This window comes from Cololabis saira, chromosome 17, assembly GCF_033807715.1.
Source record: "Cololabis saira isolate AMF1-May2022 chromosome 17, fColSai1.1, whole genome shotgun sequence".
Taxonomy (NCBI): Eukaryota; Metazoa; Chordata; class Actinopteri; order Beloniformes; family Belonidae; genus Cololabis; species Cololabis saira.
Genome location: NC_084603.1, coordinates 15,315,127 through 15,325,904, shown reverse-complemented (window position 1 = coordinate 15,325,904; position 10,778 = coordinate 15,315,127). Strand labels below are relative to the sequence as shown.

The 10,778-nt window shown below is 39.7% G+C and overlaps 1 long non-coding RNA gene across 1 annotated transcript; it reads right to left on the bottom strand.

Moving 5' to 3' along the window:
• Nucleotides 1-3,512: 3,512 nt before the first annotated feature.
• LOC133463463 (uncharacterized) lies at nucleotides 3,513-7,190 on the bottom strand. Its single transcript, XR_009784351.1, has 4 exons — nucleotides 7,084-7,190; nucleotides 6,012-6,155; nucleotides 4,946-5,163; nucleotides 3,513-3,588 (listed from the first exon to the last, which is right to left on the bottom strand). It is a non-coding gene; the product is annotated as an uncharacterized LOC133463463 (long non-coding RNA).
• Between the last annotated feature and the right edge of the window lie 3,588 nt (nucleotides 7,191-10,778).

Sequence of the window (10,778 nt, the reverse complement as noted above, 5' to 3'; positions counted from 1 at the left end):
GTACCCCCAACGGCCGTCGTGGTGAAGGGTGGCGCTAGAGAGTCTCATTTCTTAAAAGGAGCCTCAATGCTCCTTTAAATGAGGGCTACATTTATAGCCCACATTATCTTTGTTTTTACTTAATATTTGATCATTTAAATTATCCACAATCAAATCAAATCAAACTTCATTTATACAGCACTTTTCCTACAATAGTAACACAAAGTGCTTTACATGATACAATCAACATTTAACATAGAAAAACTCACACATTCGTGGTTAAAAACACACATCTGGTCATTTTCACACACATCCTCACTTTAATACCCCCACAGTACACACACACCCTCCTACATAGACATTAAAACATAATCACCAACATAATAAAAATAAAAAACATCGTAAATAAATAATTAAATACCTACATAAATAAAAACCTGTGTTGATGCTGAGGTTTTTTATATAAATAAATACATAAATAAATAAATAAATAAAATAATAAGTACATAATAAAATAATTGAAAAATAAGTAGTTCAAATAATAAGTTTAGCATCAAGGCACTAACTCTGGCTTACAAGTCCTCACTTTTATCTTTGATTGGACAACAAGACACACGAGAAGCTTAGCTGCAAATGAAGACATCTCATCTTGATTCTCCACAGATCCTGTACATTGAGACTGAATTTTGAAGCTTGGAGGCCCCTAGTGGCCCCTAGTGGCCCCACCGGGCCCTGAGCATCTGTATAACAAGAAACGGCCCCGTTTCTAGTGCATGAAAAGATTCAGAGTCTGGGGGAATCACCAGAAACCACCGCTCGATGCACATCATGTTTGAGCCCTCGGCGACACCGCAGACATCTGAGATCAATACGCCCACACGGTCATAAAAGAGCAGAAATGTGACCTGGATCAGTGGCACTCAATGACGACACTGTAACAACCGCACAGATAAACGTCAACGCATCTCAGAAGGACAAAACAGACGGTGGACATGTTTCAAGACAAAAGATTTCAGGGTATTTAAAAAGTGTGATTGAAGGGAAGATGATGAAACACAATGAAAACACGTCTGTCTCTTATCAAGTGTTCATGGCATCAAATTCTGTAATGGACTATGTTTTCTTCTGTAACATGAAGCTGCTCATTTCAATTAGATCTGTGAAATAAAAACTCAAAACAATGAATGCAGTCAAGCTAGTTGTCAAAAACCTCCTCTTTTAATCATTGTTTGATCCTAACGGGTCATAGTATTAACAAATTCGGCCTAAAATGAATGGAACCTTATTCTTCTTCACTGTAGCTTTATTGAATTATCAAATATTAAGTAGAATAAAGATAACGTGGGCTATAAATGAACCCCTAATTTAAGAGAATACGTTTTTTGCCTTCTTCTATTTCATTGGCGGCTGACAGACTGAAATGATGCGCAATACTGCAACCTGCTGGTGTGGAGTGTGGACCAAACGAGAGCCAGATTTAAACTATAAATACAAAAAGAAAAAGAGAAAAAAAACCCCTTAAGATCCAGTTTTCTTCCCTCCTAAAGGGGAGTTTCTCTTGCCACTGTTTCTCTAATATTTGCTCGGGGGTCTATAAAAGCAGAGGTTTTAACTGTTTACTCGTCGTGAGTATTTATGTGTGTGTCAACACAATGCCCATAGGGTAAAACACAAGCCTTGGCTTTAGAGAGGCAGTTATTGGTGCACAGCAATCTGGTTAGCAGTAGAAAACAGTTCACAAACAGTTCACAAGTAACGAGAAGAAAGCCTTCAGGACAGCTTCCACTCTTCTCTGAGCTTTTATGCACCTAATAGAGACTGTAAATTGCAGATTCAGATTTTGTTTAAATTGACCAAACTTCCCACCATTGAAAAGTGGGAAGTTGAAAACCTTGAGGAAGTGGAAACGTGCAGAATGTCCTTAACCATTGTTCTCAAAAGCTTCCCAAAATGTACAACCTTGTGCATTTCTACGGTGGCCGAGACCCGCCATTGCTGAAAATAAAAGTAACGCTGCAAATAAAAACAAATGCCGCTGCAAATAAAAGAAACGCTGCAAATATAAAGAAAACCCGCTGCAAATAAAATAATAAATGCTGCTGCAAATAAAAAAAAACGACGCAAATAAAAAAGCCACAACGGAAGTGAATTACCGGGGACTAATTTTGCTGATGCACCGGTGTTTTTTACGTGAGAGGAGAAGAAGAAGACGAAGAGGACGTAAGTGAAAAGGAAAAAATAAGAAGAAGCGAGGAATAAGAAGAACAACGAACGAGAAAATAAGTGAAAAGGTTAGTGTTCAACGTCGCTACGTGTAATTTTTTACGTCTTCTTCTTCTCCTCTCACATAAAAACACCGGTGCATCGGCAAAAATAGTCCCCGGTAATACACTTACGTTGTGGCTTTTTTATTTGCACGTTTTTTTATTTTATTTGCAGCGGGGTTTATTTATATTTTCAGCGTTTCTTTTATTTGCAGTAGCGTTTGTTTCTGTTTGCAGCGTTACATTCCACCGTACATTTCAGCTGTACTCACAGGACAAGCCGAAGTAACGCAGCCTCTCCTCTGCCGGGGGGTTGAGGTCGTCGGAGGGGAGGACTTTTCCGTCTGACATGAGGAAATCATCCGACCTGTTGGAGCTCCAGAGGCCCATGAGCCCCACGGTGCGGTTGTAGAAGGCCTGCGGAACCTCCACCATGGAGGCCAACCGGTTGCAGCCGACGCCTCGCCACACAGATATGTGCAGACCGCCGGCGTACACAACGGCGCAGCGATTCACAGAGTCGCAGCGCACGGAGAAGTCCCCGTCACCCTCATACACGACTCCTGCAAACATATGGACGGATCTCAGACACGACAACAGAACTTTAACTGTTAAATATACAGTAATCGCTCGCTATAACGCAGCTCACTTTTCACGTCTTGCTGCTTCACGGATTTGCATTGTGCAATGTGTTCTTTTTTTTTTTTATACTTTTTATTTTGTCTTTTTCAAGTTTCACAGAAAGGAAAGAGAAAAAATAATAAAATGAAAGAAAAATAAAGAATGATAGTAACAATTATAACATCATAACTTCCTGGGGGAGATGTAGTATTTTGCCATTCTTTTCTTTCCCTTCTTTAAGGGCATGGCTGGGATTTGACCTTAAATGTAGACCATTTTTGACACTTTGACACAGTTACTCGGTGTGGGCTGATCTCCGCAGTTTGAAGCCTTGTATAATAATTGTAAAAAATTAAAAAATAAAGGTTTCTACTTTGCGGATTTCACCTATCACTGGTTCTTTTTGGAACGTAACCCTCGCGAAAAACCAGGGATTACTGTACACTTGTTATGTAGCAATACCACTTTCAGCCACAAGGGTGCGTCTAGCGCTGTGCTAATGAGTGGAGACGACGCAGCACAGCATGTAATACCACCTTATTTCATTAGAGGCACACTTTGCTTGGGCACATGCTTGTTAACTGCACACAATGGCTGCTATATGTCCCATAGAACGAGTGCAGGTGACGTGCGTGTTGTGATAATTACCATCTCTGACTGGGACGTCGACATCATCCACCAGAACCTGCAGCCCGCCGTGCGTCTCCGAACACCTCCATTCAATCTGACCATGAAACACGGGGCACAGAGGATCACGTCAGTGCTACTTTATCCTGCTTTCATGTCATAATTCAATTACTGTAAAAGATTAAAAAAGCATAAAAACATTTCTCCTCAAAGTTACTGATCTCTCATTTCTATTAAAAACAGGCCAAATGTGAAAAAGTTAAGATTGTTACAGAAAATGCAACATTGAAAAAACTAACTAACAAAAAAAACATTGATTTAATTTCGTTATCCAACATGATATCGAAGTATTTCATGTTTGCAAGTTGATATTTGACACGAGAGGAAATTTCCTGAAGCTAATAAACATCAGCAGTTACGTTCATGACCACCGGGGGCAGACTCTAAGACCCATCAATGTTCAACTTTAGAGTTTTTGAGTTTGAACTTTAAGCATCAGATGACTAACTGTCATAACCGCATGATTAACTACTTTCAGTGAAACTGACTTGTGAGCTGAAAAGAAAGTTTCAAAGGTTCTGAAAAGAAGCTGCAGCCACAGGTCTGGCGCGGCTCCACAGTCGTCCTCTCAAATGTTGCCTCGACAGCGACAACAAAGCATTTTATCACTAAACAAAGCTGTTGTTTTTTTTTTCCCTAGTTGCTGCTTTTAATTGTTTTATTCTCTTTTCTGCCATGTCTTGACTTTTTATCCCTTTTATCTCTTATCTTGATTTTATTATTTCTGTTTCCTTTTAATTATCAAACTGTAGCTCTTTGAGATTTTCAGTAATGTAAAGTGTATTATAATTAAATGTATTATTATTATTATTATTATTACAAACACGTTTTTATTGACCCTGCTTCGTACTCTTCTACAACTCTTCTTCTGCAGGCTGAATCTTGACCTCAGCTTTCAACAATAACAGGTCGCCCTCTACTTGACTCTTAAGTACTGTAACCATAAAACGTTGCACTTATCTCTGCAGACAAACATAACATTTAACAAATATAAATGACCTATAATTAACTACGATACTACAGTGGGAATGATTGCAAAAGTGCCTGAAAAACGTCCCAATGACAGTCAATCAATAGAGATGTCCAGCTACTTTCTGTTCAAACACTGAATTATTTTGGGGTCATGCCATTTGAAATAAGGTGAAAATGTGAGTGGATGCTAGAATCACTGTTTTCAATGCTTAAAAGCGGGGTTGTCATAATGACACTTCATCAGAAATCTGGGGACGTGACTGTTGCTACAAACACACTTGAATGTTGATAATGAGCTTAAAGTAATGAGCTTAACTTCCGTCCGAGAAGCTGCAGGATCCAAACAGTGGCATTGTGTTGGTTTTCTAATCTCAAAAGGTCGAAAGTGTCAGTGTTCCCCCAGTGTACGCTCTCAGGCTGACCTTGCCGATGCCCTGGTGGTACGCCGCCAAGCGCACCAGCGCCGGGACTTCCAGGGCCGCCCCGGCGTCGCTGAGCAGCCGGTCGCTCTGCCCTTGCAGGGTGAAGATGTTGGAGCCGGTGGCGGAAGAAAGACGCAGGATCACAAACTCCCCCAGGGCCCTGAAGGAAAACTCCGCCCCGTCGAAGGTGATGAAGTGGAGGCTGCCGTACACCAGCGCTGCAACGGAGCCACATGTTTAGAGGAAGCAGCATCGTCTGCATACATGTTTTATGACATGTACTCAGTACTCGAGTTGTAAAAAAAAACCAGGGGATGGTGGATTTTATCATATGGGGACAGATAATTTGTGCTGATTACAAATAATATAATATATTACAAATAATAGCACTGACCAAAACACCTGCAGAAATACTGCAGGAATGACATAGCAGCAGTTAAATGCAGCCTTCTGTAAGCTTTAAATATCCACTGGGCTTACATCAAATACATCAAAACACAACAATAAAAAACAGTTTTCTGAACTTATCAATATGACTCTGTCGTTCACAGGATAAGTCAAATGGATCACTGCAAAAACTCAAAATCTTAACAAGAATATTTGTCTTATTTCTAGTTAAAATGTCTCATTTTAGTAAAAAAAATCTCATTACACTTAAAACAAGACTCCTCACTGGAAAAAACAACAATTTTCACCTGTTTCAAGTAGATTTTCACTTGAAATAAGTAAAAAAATCTGGATGTGGAACAAGATTTTTTTGCTTGTAACAGGAAGGTAAATCTCGTCCCACTGGCAGATTTTCGTACTTATTTCAAGTGAAAATTTACTTGAAACAGGTGAAAATTGTCAAATAAGTTATTTTTCTGGTGTTATTTTTCTGATGATGACTCTAAATGTTGAAATAGCAGTAAAACCACATTCATTGATGAAATGACATAAGGGATGGAAAGGGGGGATGGCAGTTTTACAGGGGGGTGATTTTGACCGTTTTTATTTCAGGGGGGATGCCGTCCCCCCTCATCCCCCCTCAACTCCAGTACTGCATGTACTCTGAGGACGCCCTCACCGGTGCCGGGTGTGGCCCTGGACGGGGAGGAGCCGGGGCCGGTCCAGCTGGGACCCCTGCAGTCGTCCGCCGGCCTCTTGTTGAGGTAAAGCTGGCACAGAGGAGACTCGGTACAACACCACTGGAACGGCAGCAGGTCTTCATCTGCAGAGAGACGTCTGATGAAATATTACTGCAGCCCTGGGAGAACGGGTCGGTGCTCAGACCAGCAAAAATTTGATCGCCAAGTCAGCTCAGTTATAAAAAACTGTTTTTACCATTTAAGGATTTTATCAAAAGTTAAAGGACACCGCATTTCATGTTCAATCTGCACGAAGTTTTTAAATCAAATAAAAAATAAATAAAATATATATATATATATATATATATATATATATATATATATATATATACATCAAGAAAATAAATATATATGATATATTAAAATATATATATAAAAAATGCATATATGCCTTAGGTTTTTACCAACTTGGTATTAATCATTCATATATATGCAGACAAAAAATAAAACATAAAAACACTTTTTCTCCCTGCTTTTGATTAGTTTTAGTGGATTCAGGCAAAATTTTATTTAAAACCTATTCTTATTTTTAATTATTTTACTCTTTTATTTCATTGTATTCTTGTATTTTGTACTCATCTTACTCTTACTCATCTTATGCTATTTATTATATCTTTGAAATATATGCCTTTTATTCAGCTGTTTTTTAACTGTACAGCACTTTGGTCAACCACAGTTGTTTCAAACTGTAAACTATAAATACAGTTGAGTTAAATTGGTATAAAAAAAGTCGATAATTCTCCCAGATGTGTGACAGAACACAGTAGAATAAAATGCTGTGCTCTATAAATAAAGTTGGGTTGAGTTGAGGCCGGTTTGACCACAGCTACAGGAGCGCGCTGGTTTCTATTCAACCCTCAAGAATCACAAATCTCACAAACTCATACTTATTTCTTGTTTTTTTTCTCTTATCCAAATGCCATTATGGATCATTCTTATTGAATTAGTGATTATTGAAGACAGCTTGCACATCTGGAAGCCTTGTTGCTGGGAGGTGTGCAGGTTTATTACCGATGTGCTTCTGGACGCTGGACCCGGAGAAGTATCGCTCGTGGTATCCGGCCAGCAGGGGCCCGTCCGGCTCGTACACGCACGTCTTCCCCGCGCCGTGTGTGTTGGTCAGCAGGGACCTGAAGACGTGTCCTGCAGCACCGCCCCAGCGCTGGCCCCTCAGAGTCCTCACAGCGGGACCCGGGTCACTCATGTCCTGCAGAAAGGACAGGTCCTGCAGGGCCTGGGTGCGGGTGCAGGGGCAGGAGGGCAGCCCCGTCGCCCACTCCCCAGGGCTGGGCTGGGCCATCGTCCACGACCGGCACCTGATCCTGGGGTCTATGTCGGCCCCCTGGGGTCCGGTCAGAGCGTACACCAGCTGGCCCGGGTTCCCCAGAGTCCCATTCCTCTCCTGAGGCCTGTATCTGCCCCCGGGTCCGAACAGGTTCTCCGGGGGCAGAGTTTCCTCTGTGAGGGAGACGTTTCCATCCATGTAGCCGATGAGAGCGTCGTGGTGCCGCCTCAAGCCCGGACCCCAGCTCATGTTCCCGTAGCGCAGCAGGGCGAAGGAGCGCACGCCGTCCGTGGTCAGGACGCACTGGAACGTGTTCGTCTGAAAACATCATTAAACATCATTAAACTTTAATTTGCTTTGCTTCAGCCTACACCTTCTTCGGTCTAGATATTATTTATACATTGTAAACTTTTTTTGTAATGTTTTCTGTGAACAGTGTATTCGTTTCCTTGTTGTCATTTTTATTTTATTTTTAATTTTGTAAAAGCTATTTTGATGTTTGTCTTATTTTTATTCTTTTTTGTGACGTCATGACCAAAATAAACTAAACTAAACTAAAAACTTTCATCAAGTACCGTTAAAAGCCACATTTTATTGGTGTATCAAGTACTAAAGATACTTTCAAGATTCAAGATTCTTTAATATAATTTGCTCGAAATTACATGTGCTTTGTCAAAGGTGCTGGTCCTTATCTAGATAAAGTGCAGAGAAAATAAAAGTAAGGTAAGTAAAATATATATTGACTTATATATAACTTATATATATTGAATATATATATATATATATATATATATATATATATATATATATATATATATATATATATATATATATATATATATATATATATATATATATATATGTTGGAATAAAAAAAGATTTAAAAAAAATGAATAAAATAAATAAAAAAGATTAATAAAACAAAGAGATACTAAAGGAAACAATGCTAAGGTACACACATTTTCCAAGGAGTGGACCTTAATGAATGAAATAACTAATTCAAATGAACCTTTAATATTTTGTGCTAATTTTCCCTCCTTTTAATGGAACCAGCGTTTGAAATGCAAGAAGAGAGGATGCAGATGCTGCATCAACACACACGGTGTTCACACTTCTGAGGCTGAAACAACCATTAGATGGCGCCAAAGATGAAAACAGCATGACGGCCAATTTACAGCAGGAGGAGTCCGTTTATAATGAATAAAAGCTTAAAACAACAACTCCAAGAGAAAGAAACTGGTGCAAAATGAACAGTTTAAAGAAGCAGCTTTTTTTTGTTTGTCCATCCATCCATCCATCCATCCATCCTTTTTTTGCTTCAGGGTGAAACTATAATTGATGACTGCTCTGCAGCATTTTGTCGATTTCAATTATCATAAAAGTGAGTTTTCAAGTAACCTCTGAGAAGTTGATCCTCTGGTAGGAGACGGGCATCACGTCTTCCCACGTGATCTTCAGGATCCAGGCAGGGGAGAAAGCGGGTCTGCTGCTCAGACCCTCGTACCAGGTCACCTCGTCTGCGGTGCGATTGAAGGCGATCTCTGAGTAAACATCCGACACTCCCGACTTGTGGTATTCCTGGAAGATTGAACACGTATAGATGTGACTGATATGAAACAAAGGTGACTGTACGAGAAGCCAGTTGCACACATGCTGAGATCAGTGATAAATGATGTATAAATGTATAAATGAAAGCGGGTTAACTTTAAATGTTGCACTGAAGTTGCTTTCATTATATTTAAAATGCTTAAGATGTGTTAACAAAGCTGTAATTGATAAATTCAATATGTATCTAAGACAGGGGTCGGCAACCCGCGGCTCTAGAGCCACTCTTTAGGGCCGCCCTAGTGGCTCCTGGAACTTTTTCAAAAATGTTTGACCTTTTTTTTTTCCGTTTTTTCTTCCTTTTTTCTCTTTTTTTCTTTTTTTTTTCTTTTTTCTCTTTTTTTCTTCCTTTTTCCTTTTTTAATCTCGACTTTTGACTTTTTTTCTCGACATTTCAACTTTTTTCTCGAAATTCTGACTATTTCCTTGACATTTCGACTTTTTTCTCAACATTTCGACTTTTTTCTCAACATTTTGACTTTTTTCTCGACATTTCGACTTCTTTCTCGACATTTCGACTTTTTTCTCGACATTTCGCCTTTCGCCATTTGCCTTCATTCTAAGGCTGATACAAGACTTCATTTTTTGCGGCTCCAGACATATTTGTTTTTTGTGTTTTTGGTCCAATATGGCTCTTTCAACATTTTGGGTTGCCGACCCCTGATCTAAGGGCTTTATGACAACACCCATACTCAGTTTTGAGTGCAGTTACAACATTTCCCCAGGAGGGGGCGAGTTTGACAGTAGTCTGGCGGGTAATTACTCATTTTCAATTAAGTTAAATTTGTTAATTTCAGACTCGAGTCTGATTCAAGGTCAAATACCAAGGACTCATGATTTGACTTGGATTCTGATTCAATAGTAATTTTGTGCACGATGCACATTCCCAATGTCATTAGTTCATGCCATACGTCTTCTTTAGAAACAAAGTTGTGCTAAAATGCCATGACTCAATGTTCAATTCCTGTTTCTTTGTTGGTTTCTCGTGTAGTGAGGAGAAAATGAAGACAGCTTCAACATTCAGTTGTCATCTACAAAAAAATCATTGTGGATAAAAAAAACCTGCCAAGAACAGGCCTGTTTGGCCAAATTTGTGATTTTGGGATGGACAACTTTTCTGTTTTTTTAAACTAAATGGCAGTAATGATAAATACGCCGCCAGCAACGACACACGGAACAGTGCTGATGAGATCATTGAACTCCACATATACGAGTCCCTACATGGTGATCGTGGAAGGGATAGCAGACGGTGAGGAGAAATTCAATGAAAATGGCAAAACGTCAGCTGGGTTAGGAATCCCATTGAATTACTTACCCTTCCTTTAAGGTGGCGTGCATGTTTTTTGTATTGTGTGAAAAGACAAGATTAAGCAGAAAAACTGCACGTAGAAAGAACTCAGCCAGTCTGACCAATCAAGATTAATCTGTGACTTTAAAGGAGACCTATTATGGCATTTAATGTATATTTTAAATAGGCCTTGAATGTCTTAAAAACAATCAAAAGCTTGTTTTTCCAACATAAATTAGAAATTCAGCCTCTGGACCATGTCTTTTTTTTTTACCGCTTCTAACCTCCTTCTCCATGAGGGATTCTGAGGGGCGGGCTATGATAATGAGGCTCTGTGCTGATTGGCTGCCTGAATAACGTGTAGCAGGGGAGGGAACAAAGCCTCGCTCCGGGAAGAAGAGCCGTGTAAACTATTAAAGAGTGTCCCATCCGATGCGAGCGAGCGTCAGCGACAAAAGCAATAGTCAGGGCCGAAAATTGAAAAAGCCCCTTAGAAAACAACATGGTAGGCATTTTTGAGGAAAAGCA